Raw genomic sequence first — 15,656 nt, forward strand, 5'->3', positions numbered from 1 at the left:
AACATCTGAGTCCTCAGGAGTGGCAACGCATGGGGGATCCCCCCCATGCGTTGCCATTCCTGAGGCGAAACAGTATAGTCTTTTATGTCCATAGTACTGCTCATGTCTATAGGCGACGACTACCACTTTCCATCAGGTGGGCCATCAGCTTGTTTGCTATTCCAAGTTGTATAAAAAAAAAACTACAATTCTGGGCGAAAGGTCCTTATGAATGTCAAAATATGCGATATAAATGGAACATAAACAGCCATATTTTTTTAACGGCTTTAAGAGATTGCACACCTGAGTATATGATATTAATTTCAACTTGATACCTCCACGCGTTCCTCAAAGGGTCTTGAGTGACGGACGGACGGATGGACGGACAACAAAGTAATCCTATAAGAGTTTCGTTTTTTCTTTTGGTGGTACGGAATCCTTAAAACGTAATCTACTGTATCTCTTTATATTTATGACAAAAAGCTGCTACGAAACGAACAAAATTAGAACTGACTGATGATAATACCAACTCTTTTTTTAATATCTTCGATAAATTCAAGATTAAAAATAATTCCAATTGGATGAGATTAAACAGACAACAAAACTCACTTATAAATTTTTGTTAAATTTAACATTAACAACCCTAGTGTGATCTCTTTAATTATTGTTAAATTTCGAAATAAAAACCGTCTATCTATCTATCCTATTTGAGAGCTGCGCTCTTGTCGGTGAAGTTCTTGCCACTCACTACGATTTTCAACGAGTCTCTTCACCTCTTGATACGACACGACACCAACTCCTTTCTTGATCTGCTTGATGTAACTATATCTCGGTCTCCCTCTTTCCCTCCTTCCTTCTATTTTAACTTCTATTATAATGTTCATAAGTTTGTCGTGTCGTATCAAGTGTCCCAACATTTTTTTCCCTTCTGTACTCAATAGTTTTTATATTTTGTCTCTTTTCCTTAACCGTCATTAATTAAAAATTCCTTTTAATTTGATTTGTTCAAAATAAACAGTATCAAAAAAGGTCTTTCTTTTTTAAATCGATTCAAAGTTTCGAACACCATCAAGATATCATAAAACCGAGAGCTCTTATGTTTGTGGCTTTCCACATAAACGCGTCTCGTCGCAAAGTTTTTTTTCCACAAAAAGTATTATTCAAAACAATATTCCGGTGAACTTTTTACATTACAACCATTTTATTATACGCCTGAAGTTGTGTTTGACCATTTATAACATTACGAATGCAAGCGGCGTATGCCGAGCGTGTTTCAATTAAATTTTCCGCCGAAATTAAACATCACGCGAGCGTGACATAGATAAAGGTGAAAAAAGATTTAACTACGTTATGAATTCGTGTGATATAAACATAATAATGTAAACTTTCTATAAACCTATTTTAATTATATAAATCAAATAAAGTTACGCAGGAGAGACAAATTACACGCCACAAATATAGCTATGCAGGTCCTGATATAGAATGGGCCATCCCTTCCTTTCACGTGGGTGTCGTAAGAGGCGACTAATAGAGCTTTTACCAGAGGTAGACTTTATACAAAAGTCGATTGCTTGGGTACCTCTGTCCCATTCGTGTTTCTACCGTGAAGCAGTTGTGTTTGCATGGCTGTGTTTCGGTTTGAAGGGTGGGATATGGCGTGAATTTACAGGGTACAGAGGAATAACACCTGAGTCCTCAGGAATGGCAACGCATGAGGAGTATCATGGGCGAAACAGTCTATTATATACTCTGTTATGTCCGACGTTATAGGCGACGGTTACCACTTTCCTTCAGGTGGGTCGCAAGCTTCTTTGCCATTCTTAGTATAAAAAAAGCTTATGGTGATAGGATAGGCAGCAATGTCCTTCTTAAAATATCAATAAAGGACAAACTGCTGTTGCCAACCCGCCTGTCAAGCGTAGCAACTACTGGCAAAACCCCCCTTATGAAGGAGAATATGTTCAGCAGTGGACAGCTAACTGCTAATACAACATTGCCAGAAATTTAAATTTAATTTAAGAAATTATTGCAAAAGAAACAAACAAAACACTTCAATTTAGGTTCACTGACTTTATTCTTAACTAGCGGCCCGTCCCGGCGTCGCACGGGTGGACATTTTTACATTTTAAAAAGTGGCCATTAAGGCTGCACACGCGACGGAAGCTTAAAAATTGAGTAACTTCTCCCGTTTTCCTAACATTCCCCTTCACTGCTCTGTTCCTATTGACCGTAGCGTGATGAAAAGTATACTATAACCTGCCCATGAGTATGAAGAATAATTGCATCAAGTTTCGTTAAAATCTGTCAAGTAGTTTTTGTTATAGAAATATATAGACAGTCAGACAAAAATTTTACGGATTGCATTTTTTGGCATATATACCCTGTAAATTTACGCCATATCCCACCCTTCAAACCGAAACACAGGCATGCAAACACAACTGCATCACGGCAGAAACACGAATGGGACAGAGGTGCCCAAGCAATCGACTTTTGTACAAAGTCTCCCCCTGGTACCTATTTTGATGGCGCCCATATCGGTCGGATATCTATTTTCGAATATCTTAAAAATGTGTTATCCAATATTATTTGTTTGGATAACAGACTTCTAACATATTCGTTATTGGACCAGATATTGTAATAAAATATATAGCTATTGCATTGTATTACCTACCCCTACTGCAAACAGAATAGCATTTGCTCATTTACAAATACAAAATGATTTCTTCACAATCATTTCGCTAACATAAAGTTAAACTTTTCGAATTAGATATTATAATGAAAAATCTTCTCTTTGGCCACAATTTCAATCAAGTGGAGCTTTAAGTAAGCTGCCAGTTTGACAGACAGCTCAACAACTTCGACAGATTTTCCAATCATTTGGAACAGACAATAGAACTTTTTTTCGTATTTCTTCTTCAAAGTGGGAAAATGGACTTAATCTAAAAATACACATATAATGAAATTTGAACAAGACCGATGTTCGGACGTAGATTTATTTACTTATTTATTTATTAAATATGACAGATGAGTAATCAAATGTACAAAGGCGAGCTTAACTCTAATAGAGTTCTCATCCAGCAAACCCAAAGTGGAAATGCGCATCAATGTCAGCGAGTAGAGCGGTGTACAATGGTGAAAAATTTCAAACAAAATAATATGACGTATTTAAATTTAAACATAACTAATTACATTATATTCAATCCTTGGATTATATAGAAAGAGCATCGAGCCTTAAAAATCAAAAGCCTCACGAGAGGGAGACTTTGTACAAAAGTAATTTGCTTGAGCACCTCTGTCCCATTCACGTTTCTATCATGAAACAGTTGTGTTTTCATGGCTGTGTGTCGGTTTGAAAAATAGGATATGGCAGTGAATTTATAGATTACAGAGGAATAACATCTGAGTCCTCAGTGATGGCTACAAAATAGTATACTCTGTTATGTCCACGGTACTGCTGACGTCGACAGGCGACGGTTACTATTTTCCACCAGGTGGGCTGTCAGCTTATTTGCTATAAATAACATAAAAAAAATCAATGATAAACTTTGTTGCTTGTTGCATGACAAACTACAAAGTTTGTCTTAATACAAGAACTGCAGTAAATTGATTTTCATAGTTATGTTCTTGAAGAGCAAACATGAAATCTGATGCAAGTTTTATCTTAAGTAAAGTTTTTTAGTTCTGTTATATGTCTTTTATTGTTTGTTACCTCATAACTCCATCAGTTATAAACCAATTTGGAAAATTTCGGTTTTTTTTATATGAAAGCAGAAAAATATACTTATAGACTGATCCCATAGATTTCTTTTCTAAAATCGGTTATATAGTTTATTTTTTAAAACAAAATATTTTTTTTCAAAAAATTTCCAAAAAAATCGATGTCTGTTGAAACTGTTGGCGTTAGGAGGCACTTCCTTCCACAAACAACCACTCTGAACGCCTGACTATTAATGCCAATCTGCCTGCCAAGCGTGGCAACTATTGGCAAATCCCCACTTATATTCAGCAGTGGACAGTTAACGGCTGATATGATAAAGATGATGATGATAAAGCTACTTCCAAAATTTACGCTAAGAACTGAAGAAAATACTAATTATTTCTAAAACTGACTCCATTATTGCTGACTGTTACATATTGTTATATAAAGTGATCCGCATGGGCACTGCTGTCCCGCTCGTCTTTCTGTTATTTAGAAGCTAATCTCGTATCTGCAATTTTAACAGGAATTCTGCTGCTGGCTGTTCTTAGACTATTAAATTCCCTTAGTCGCCACTTACGTCTCTTTTTACGACAACTACGGGAAAGGAAGGGGTACATCATTTTATGCCCAGACCAAAAGTGACTATTACTATAATTATACAATACATAGTTTTTTTGGCAAACAAGTAAAAAACAGGCTTATTAAATAACATAGTCTGGACGCTACTTGATTGTACTAAATACTACATCAGGAAGATAGATCATTTATTTGCATTACATACAGCACACAAACAACAACAGACATTAACAGACCTACACAATAAAAAGAGACAAAAGATTATATGTACAAAAAAAAAACCAAAATGCATAAAAGAAATAACAAGAATTCCCTTTATACGTGTGCCATAGTAACGCAAAATGATTACAAACACATGCAAATTCTTAATATATCAAATTCTCCACGTCAATTACGTAAAATAATTCTAATTAATTCAATAATCCACTGTAACAATTCCACAATACAATATCAAAATGAAAGATATACTCAATAAAAAAAAAAAAGAATTGTGAAAGAAAGATTTTTCAACAGCATTAATATTATTAATACACATGGCTGAGGATTCAGTGCCTTTTAAAGGAGAAATAAATTTTCCTTTTACGTTATAAACCTAATAACATCTCCCGTATTGTCACGACATGAAAAATCCTTTCACGGTTGCTCCTTTAACTTGAGCATGTGTGATTCATTATAAAAATGCGAAAACCTCAGCCAGTAATAACTCAGTGTGGGATGTGTATATGCAGAAGTGAGCCAACGAAATATTTTTAGTATAAATGAATGAATTAATAAAAACTGTTTATTATTTCTTTCAAAAAATGATACAGTTTATAAAGTACATTATAATTTGTACACAAACAAAATAATTAATTACATAAACTTCATTATATAAAATCAAAATAAAGAGACAAAAATTTGCAGCCTTATCATTAAATAGCGATCTTTTCCAGTCGTAATAGGCGACTGAGGCCTTTCCTTCAAGAGATGGGTAGCAGCGTCCCCCTTAAAGCTTCTCCAAAGTCAACCACTAGCACAATTCTCCCAAGGGGAGGCTTATGTTCAGCAGTGGACAGTTAAAGGCTGATATGATGATTCTGATGATGGACTACAGAGGTTGAAAATTTAAATATGGCTAACATCAAACTTTAAGTATCAGCATATTTATCTCAATAAATTCTCTAATGATAGAGAACTCCGATAACAAACTAAAAAAATCGGAAGAACAGCGATAGACTCACCCACTGCCACGTTTGATTCTAATATAATGAGCAGAATGTGGATATGCCGAGTGTTATGTATAACATTACAACAAGAGTGGACAAGACATCTGTGATGTGCTAAGTGTAATGTGGGACAATAAGTGGGTAGAAGAAAATACTTTTGCCACGAAAGCAGAAACATGACAGCGCTATATCAATCTACTCGTGACTTCAGTCGGCGTAATCTAGTCGAAACGTCGAGATTATTCAGGTAAATAATTACTATATTTTACCTAAATGTTTTTTTTTTGTACAACTTAGAATGGCAAACAAACTGACAGCCCATCTGATAGAAAGTGGTAACCGTCGCCTATAGACATGAGCAGTACCATGGACATAACAGAGTATACTGTTTCGCCCATGATACCCCCCATGCGTTGCCACTCCTGAGGACTCAGGTGTTATCCCTCTGTACCCAGTAAATTCACGCCATATCCCACCCTTCAAACCGAAACACAGCCATGCAAACACAACTGCTTCACGGTTGAAACACGAATGGGACAGAGGTACCCAAGCAATCGACTTTTGTCCCGTCTCTTATAAAACAGGTATTATTTTACTAGAAGAAGACTATATAAAATTGGTTTGCATAAGTACCTCTATCACATTCGTGTTTCTGCACTAATTGAATGGTGGTATATGACAATAAATTTACAGGGTCGAGGGCATAATGCCGTAATCCTCTGAGATGACAACACATGATCGATACCATAAGCAACAATTTATTCAAGTAACAGTTGTCACTTTCTATCAGTTGGGTCATTAACTTATTTGCTATTTTAAATATCATAAAATAAATACAAACTTTTATTTTGCGAAAAAAAAAATAGATGCTGGTTTGCTTTTGCATAACAATGTACCTCGGAGCAGAAAAACGCGTGGAAACTGAATGCCTCTGGGGTCTTATTAACACATCGAGAATCTTACACAGATTCATCCATTTCTCAATATGCGGAAGTGGTTTTCTTTTGTGCGTGCGTCCCATTTTTCTTCTTTCACGCTTTATTGAAGTTTATTTTATTATGGAGATTTTTAAAGGGATTTTTTTTTATTAGGCATTACTTTTTTTCATTTATATCTATCGACTATTCATCCATTGGAGTTATTGGTTAAATAATATCAAATGAAATCCTTACATCATAGTCAGCTGCAGAAGCTTCTTGCTCCTCTAGCTTCTTGCAAAATATTAATATAATAGCTAGATATTTTAGGATTCAAACTCAGTCTATATCGAAGTTTTTTTTTTTTTTTTTAATTTTTTTTTTTTTTTTTTTTTAATAAAGCTTAGAATATAAATTTATATTTCAATCACATTATAAGGTATTTTTAATTCTATCAAAGGAAATTAGATTATATTTATGAATGTATAAAGTTTTTTTTTTGCAGTACAATTTAATTCTAAATATTATAAAAATATACTCATATTTGGTTGTCGTAAAATTAGATAATATTTCTATTAGATTGTATATCACCTAATTCATGAACTCCAACTTGTAAAACTGTCTCTGGGATTAATAAAAATATCTTATCTAATAAACTTTTCAGACTCTCATTTAAATCGCCCATTACTGACTGATGATTTCCCCTTAATAGTTCCTTCTAACGATGCCCTGGTACATAAAAGATAAGATAAAAGCACTTTCGACATCAGAAGAGAAATTTCCGATGTATTTGATCAGTGAGCCGTGGCCAAATGTGCTTGAGAAATTTTAAATTTTCATTTTCATACTTCAAGATGGCTACTACCTTTCCAAACGTTTCTTTGATGTGTTTTACTTTTAACAAATTTTGCTCGCATTTTCGTTCGGAGCTTGCCCCAGCCGTGTGGGAATAAGTATTACATCTTGACAAGGTAGCGTGATGTCTAAATATTGTTTTACATCTTTTTCTATGCACTGTTTGTTATTGACAACTAATTTAAGGCTTTGGTAAGAAATAACTGAAGCAGTAAGATTAATAGATTGTTACAAATAAGAAGTTGAGAGTTAAGAACTAATTGGGTAATTGCATTAAATGATAAAATGCTGTCATTTTTTATTTTCCTTAATTGATATACCAAAATACATGTAAAAAAAACAACACAAAATTTTGTTTTATTCTTCCTAGAGAATCGCAGCTGAATTTAATAAAACTTTGAAGACAGGTCTAAGTTTTCTATTTTATAAAAAAAAAAAGACAGGTAATCTTGACACAAAAACTGCAATAATTATTTTATAATCAAAATAATGGCAATACATTATCAAGGGGGATTTAATATAGATTAAAAATATATTTTTTTTTATGCAACTTAGAATGGCAAACAAGCTGACGGTCCACCTGATGGAAAGTAGTAACCGTCGCCTATAGACATGAGCAGTACCATGAACATAACAGAATATACTGTTTCGCCCATGATAGTCCCCATGCGTTGCCATTCCTGAGGACTCAGGTGTTATTCATCTGTACCCTGTAAATTCATGCCATATCCCACCCTTCAAACCAAAACACAGCCATGCAAACACAACTGCTTCACGGTTGAAACACGAATGGGACAGAGGTACCCAAGCAATCGAGTTTTGTACAAAGTCTCCTTAGACAATACCTTGTTGAATATAACAATCCATGAATTTACATGGCAACACGTTATAGCTACACGCTTCACGGTTGAAACACGAAGTTTCCCTTTTTTATTATATTTATACACTAACCTGCTATGAACTGATAATTTTATCACGCCTTCTATGTAATTCCTTATTCTTAGAATAAAATATATATTTTTAAAAATACAATTTGTTGCTAGCAACAATAACAAATGCATTTTCTTAGTGATAACAGTAATTTCGCTCGTCTCACGAGATCTTGTAAAAAGCTCGCGTGCGAACCTCGCGTGCCTTGATCTCATTTGGAGTAATGCCGCTGTAATTAGGGTACCGTTCATTACATTCGGATTTACCCAACAGCTTGATGGGGGCCTCCGGATCGCTGATACACGATTTAGTGGTAACTCATTCGGTTTTTGCTTTGTTTTCTTACGCCTCTTTTGTTTATGGTAACTACTTGAACTTGTTATACTTGTCACTAAATGTATCTTATATAAATTATTCTATTTATTTACTATCACTTTGAAATCATTAAAATATGTTACTAGTCTATCTTGTCGAGAGATGGCTCTAATTATATTAATATCTAATTATATTTACCATTTATTTTACATTGTACAAAAGTAAGTCACCAGAGGGAGACTTTGTACAAAAGTCGATTGCTTGGGTACCTCTGCCCCATTCGTGTTTCTACTGTGAAGCAGTTGTGTTTACATGGCTGTGTTTCGGTTTGAAGGGTGGGATATGGCGTGAATTTACAGGGTACAGAGGAATAACACCTGAGTCCTCAGGAATGGCAACTCATGGGGGGTATCATGGGCGAAACAGTATACTCTGTAATGTCCATGGTACTACCTATGCCTATAAGCGACGGTTACCACTTTCCATTAGGTGGGCCGTCAGCTTGTTTGCCATTCTAAGTCGTATATAAAAATTATCTTCAGTCATATCTTTATTATTATTTTATTGTATTTATTTCCCTCTTATTTTTTCAGATCCCATATTCTTAGGAGCCATCGCTTCTGTCTTCTTTTTTTCTTAATGTATAAATTTATTCGTGATAATTTTTTTCTTTCTTTGTTAATTTTTTTTATTCATTCTTATTCAGATCGTCATGATTGAAATGAAATCTTAAAAAAACACGATTTCAATTGTTAACATTAAAAATTATTTGTATGTGTAAACAATAAAATATTTTTAACACTGGTCCAAATAAAATAAAATTTTCAGATGATGCGAAAACATTTTTTATTTCATCACAAAAAATATCAAGCGACTGCAATGGGAGCGTGAACAAACAAAATAATAAAACTATGTTGAATTTATCACTTTATTCTGACAGGCATGATTCCTCTTATCTGGTATGCGTCATCAATTTGAATTCATATCCGTAATTGATAGTATACTATTGATTTTAACGTTTTTATCTAATTCGTATATCGTAAATCAATACTTTGTAGAGCATTGAATAGAGATTCAATTATTTCATATTTTTTTACAAAAAAATTAATTAATAATAGTTAATATAATAATTATTATATTATTATTATTGTTAACAATATCATACTTTACCTAAACCGTTAAATATCCACTGTTAAACATAGGCCTCTCCCTTGGGGAAGTTTGCCAGTAGTCGACACGCTTGGCAACCGCAGTTAGCCTTCTGGTGATATTTTAAAAGGAACGCTGCTAACCACTCCTCGACTTTTAAGTTCCCTTAGTAGCATCTTGCAACACCTATAGGAAAAAAAGGAAGCCTATTCTATGCCGGGATCACATGGAAAAGCTTCAATGAATAATATTACTTATACCCTCTAGATAGCTTTTTATAAGTCATCTACTTAGGCAAATCTGTCACAGTCGTGTTTCTGTCGCGATGAATACAACTGTGTTTCGATTTAAATGATGGGAGTTGCCAGTGAAATTACATAGTATGGAGCCTAAGAACTATGGTATTATCAATAGATCTTAGAAATAGCAACACAGGACAGATATCGTGGACATCATAATATATTCTTTGAACTTCATGATGCTATTTATGTCCATAGGTAACGATTAGTACATTTTCTGAAATTTTGATATTTTTTCATTACCATCATATCAGCCTTTTAGCTGCTGAATATAAGCCATCCTCAGCAGGGGAGTTTTGCCAGTTACTTTGCTTGGCAGGCGGGTTGGCAACCGCAGTTAGGCTTTTAGTGATTAGTAGGTAGGTTTTAAAAGGAATGCTACTGCCTATCCCTCTATAATTACCCCTACTTTGCATGATTTTTTTTATTGGTGAAATAAATGAAGGTGATATAATTCATGTTCAAAATTAAAGGAGAAATGGTTAAAAAATATATTTGACAGCTATGTTTTTTTTTTCTGCAATGGACATTAAAAAGGTATCCAGACACGATCAACTTGACGAGTTAAGTTTCCTTAGTTGGCTTTATAATAAGCACGGGAAAGGAGGGGGTGGCCTATTCTATTCCAGGACCATACGGCACAGATAATTATTACCATTAAGAAATGTTGAAAATTACCAAATCCGTGGAAACATCTTTGATATGCGGTGGTTTTCTTTGAATTGTGAACTCTGTCTTCTGAAAAGAAGGATTTTTTGAAAATTCCTGTGAGAGCGAAAGGAAGTTATTTTCATAATAACAAAGTTACAGACAAGAGCTTCAGTATTATAAATACCTTCTGACGTTAACTCCATGCGAATTTAACTCGTTAAAAATAACTTTTTGCAATACTAAACTTTATCAACGCCTATTTCGGTCACGGCCTCAGCTTTCTTTTACAATAATAGGATGAAATAGTAAATAAAAATTAAATTTATTTTATAGATTTTTAAGAATATATTTTATAGTATTTTGGAAAATACAAATATTTCTTTACTAATAAATTAAATGATTTTGAAGCTGATTTCTTATACCACTTTTAAAATTTCCATTGCATACGAGTACATGAATATATACTATGTTATATATGAATATATAAATTACGTGAGATTTTTAATATAGACAACAGTAATCTAAAAATTAAACTAAGATGCCTATTTACATACATACATACATATCTGTCACGCCTGTCTCCCATTAGGGTAGACAGAAACAATGGAACGCCAAATGCTTCGATTCAAACAAACCTCTTTCGCTTCTTCCATATTCATCAATCTTTTAATACATGCTCGCCGGTTACGGGTACTTTTAATTTGGCCCTTCTTCAGCACGTCGCCTATTTGGTCAACATACGTCCGTCTAGGGCGGCCCCTACCGACATCTCCATTCATTCTTGCTCGATAAATCTTTTTCGTAATTCTTCTTTCATCCATTCTTTCCAAATGGCCAAAGCTATTTAAATTATATAATATATAATCATTTTAGTTATTTTAACTGAGATTAACTTTTATTAAGTTATTAACACTTTAACGACTTTTTGTACACACTTGCTTGGCCAAATTCTATTTTAAGGTCTAAACTTTCTTTAGAAATTTTGCCTAATGACAATAATTATAATATAAGCAAGGATTTAGCAATACATATTCATCTAAATAGCAAGGTGGGTTATTCATAAACAGCTTCATAATTTCAAAAATTTTATTGACTTAACGTAAAATTATGAAACGAACCCATTAACAACTTTTTACTCGACTGCACTTGACTGTATAGTTATAGAGTTGACTAAAATGGAAGTTTCCATTTCAGTCAACACCTGAACTATGTTTATTGTTGGTATTAATGGTTATTTAATATATTTATTCTATACTAATTTTGGATATTTCAAATAACTTTCATTGTTTTAATATCAAAATTAACTCATTAACAACTTTTTATTCAACTACACTTGACGGACTCCTGTCCAATCAACGGCTGAACTCTGTTTAAAAATTATCTCATTAAAAATACAACAATATTATTTTCTTTTACGTGAATTAGTACATAAAATATTTTGTATGAGATTTCATTCAAATCCGTTCAGTAGTTTTTGCGTGAAAGAGTAACAAACATTCGTCAACCGGCACAAACTTTTGCATTTATAATATTAGCGTGATAATCAATAAAATGGATAATCTATAATCATTATCATAAAATCAGCCTTTAACTGTCCACTGATGAATATAAGCCTCCCACTAGGGGGATTTTGCCAGTATCTGCCACGCTTGGCAGGCAGATTGGCAGCCGCAGTTAGGCTTTAAAGATGTTTTAAGAGGGACGCTACTGCCCATCCTTCGCCCTCCCTTAATCCCCTCTTACGACAGCCACGGAAAAAGAACGGGTGGCCTGTTTTATGCCCGGATCACACAGTAATCTGTAATAATTTTGGTTATTCCAACTAACTTTCATTGGCTTAATGTGAAAATTAAGCCATTAACAACTTTTTACTCGTCCACACTTGACCGACTTCTGTCTCAATCAACGGCTGAGCTCTGTTTATAGATTGTATCAATGGTAATTATACAAACAGGGATTTAAATCAAAATTTCAAATTATGCTGCGGAGAGTTGAGAACGTTGTATCCGTGAAATCGCATTCATCAAAACTTGGGAATTAGCTCCGTTCCCTAATTAAACCTGTCGGTAGTTAACTTTGCTTTGGCCTTCAGGGAGCTTGAATCTTACGTAAATATTGGGACGGAATAAAACTTTTATTATTAAACCTTTATTGGTGCTTAATACCATGATCCTTTTGTAAGGCAAACTTAATATTCCGATTTGAATTTGAATGAGTTCCATAACGGTGTTGTTTATTTATAGAATTGTTTGTCACGACCAGTGTTGCCAGATGCGATATTTTAAATCTACCCACATTTCGAATATTTTTATTAAAACTGATACATTTTCCTTAATTTTTGTATAATTTTGAAAAAATAATAGCAGTTACTAAATATGTGTCAATTTTAACTTCGACTTACCATGTAACCATTACTCGAAAGACGAAAATATATTCTCTATGCTGTAGACTGCGATACACTATGCTTCTCTCAATTGCATTTGCATTTATGGACTTATATACAGTTCTATATACTTATAAGCTATGCAAGCCATACAAATAACAAAACTATTAAAAAATACTCAAGTTTCTTTAAAATTTTAGTAATGTAGAAAATGTTGCAGACAGTGGATTATATATTCGGCGCTGTATAATAATAAAAATATCAAATAATGTCAAAAAGAGTATATTTGTTGTTTACTGCTTATAACAAGACAGTAAAAAAAGATCGTGGCACAATGCTGCCACAAACAGAAGGAAAATATAAAAGAAATTGTTTTTTTAATAAAATGTTGGGGTTGCCAACATAAACTTTTTTTTAAATTCTAATAAAATATCTAATCTAGCAACACTGGTAGCGGTACAGGAAAGTTGCGTTGCGTTGTATCTAATTATTTCTGTGTACAAGGTTTTAACCTTTTGGGAATTCTCTCACACATCCATAAAACATATCCAAATTGCTTCCCAGATTGTAATTATTGACAGTTTAGAATAGGTAGTTAGATTAAATGTTTATCTTCAGATCAAATCCCTTGTGGTAGAAAACCAACTTTTCATCATTAAATATGCTTACTCTATTTATAAATAGTTTTTAGGTATTTATAAATAGAGTATCTTGTAATGTAATTTTTTTTTTATACAACTTAGAATGGCTAACAAGCTGACGGCCCACCTTAACATTTATTATATAAGTAGGTAGGTATTATATGTATTTATAGTGCATGTATTTATGTAATATTTTATTATATATTTTAATATTTTATATAACTGTATATTTGTTAATGTATTAATAGTTGTAGCACTTCAGCTTCCCGCTAACGAAATGCTTTCTTACTGTACTGGGTTGACTGGAAGAGATCTCTATCAGAGATAAGTCCACCCTTGCTCACAACATTTATAAATACATTATTTTATATGTAACTTACTAGTGCAATAAAGAATATATATCTATTTAATAATTAACAAAATGCTATACGAATATTATATGTACTATTTTTTTTTTATTATTAAAACGCCCTATAATGTTTTTAAAGTTTTGCTCCTAATGAAAATTATTCTGCATAAGTAGATTTTGCTTCGCACTACCTTCAATCGTGACAAAAATTGCTCATCATCATCATCATCATTGTATCAGCCGTTAACTGCCTACTATTAAACATAGTCCTCTCCCATAGACTGACAACAGGAACAGGGTTGTTCTTTATAGCAGTTTATCATTAGGGGATTTTACCAGTAATAGTAATAGTGGCAGTATAGTGTTTAGGGATATAGTTTCAAATATATACACAGTTAATAAGCTATACGTGTTAATGCCGGCAACAGACTGGCAAATCCTGGTTGAGAGGTAGGTACACATTTACAATTGTCACACATTAATGATGTACCCACAAACATCACAGGCAGATTTGTTACGTTTGCGACCAATAAAGGAGTAATACTTAATCCCTATCAGTCAGTTACAAAAGAATTCTCGAAATCGATAAAGGTTGATAAATATATTACGTGATTTTTTTTATATTACATATTAATGCAGGTGGCTTCATTGCAGTGCCGTTCCTTATGGCAGTCTATGGGGGATGCCTATGTTCAGCTAATACTAAGTAAGAATTATAATTAAGCTCTCGCATAATTTTGTTTAAATATTTCCTACGAACAGATACCGATCTGTTACAATTTTATACAACAGACTCGTAAATGACCAGAGAAATGGTTTCCATTCATTACCGAAGACAATATTAAATTCCTCTGAAGATTATTACTCTGTTATCAACCGACGCAGTGAATGTTCCATTAAAGGTAAAAGCAATCTGCTTATCCCTTTGACTTCAATAAACAATTTATTACTTTGAAATTTGACCAAAATAATTGGGCTGAGGCTGTTCATAATGGAAAATGTCGATATTCAGTACCATTAATATAGGTTAACAGGTTATATTATTAAAGTGAAGTTTTAATTACAGTTAGTTTTTAAGCGGAAAGGAGGTTTTTAGTTTATCTGTACTTTTTTGTGTACGCGTAATATATATATATATATATACATTTATGGAAGTCACTCCATCGGGTGGAGGGAAATCGTCCTACACTGCGTTTACTCATATGGGATAGCCATTCAAGAACCATTAAACACTGCCATAACAGTAACTAAATCCATGTAGTCTAGTGTACCATTTGATGTACGGATAAAAAAGAATTGAGAATAATTCTTTGCAGGAAAGGAGTTTTTTAATGAGTGATAATGGAATGTTATTTTCTTTTTCTCCAATCCTTTCCTCCGTACTGTAAGTGAAGGAAACCATCAACAAATATATTCCCAAAGAAGGTCAACGTCAGATAGGCGGTTGATCATTAAACCATAAGCCAAAACTTTTAGTAATATGAATAACGATGATTATCGTTGATAATGGAATGGTAACTCTGGCGGCTATCGGTATATACTAATTAGGTATCAGAGAATTATGATAGATGAAGATTAATGCAGACCACTTGAATCATTAACAAGAATTAACAAAAATGGTTTCTAGAAGAAACCGTGGAAGAATTAGAGTGTATAAACTCAGTTTCATCAGAGTTCAATAGTATATATTTATCTTTTCCAGTGTAT

The sequence above is a fragment of the Galleria mellonella genome, unplaced genomic scaffold (assembly GCF_026898425.1).
Source record: "Galleria mellonella isolate WM207_F2 unplaced genomic scaffold, CSIRO_AGI_GalMel_v1 utg44, whole genome shotgun sequence".
Classification (NCBI taxonomy): domain Eukaryota; kingdom Metazoa; phylum Arthropoda; class Insecta; order Lepidoptera; family Pyralidae; genus Galleria; species Galleria mellonella.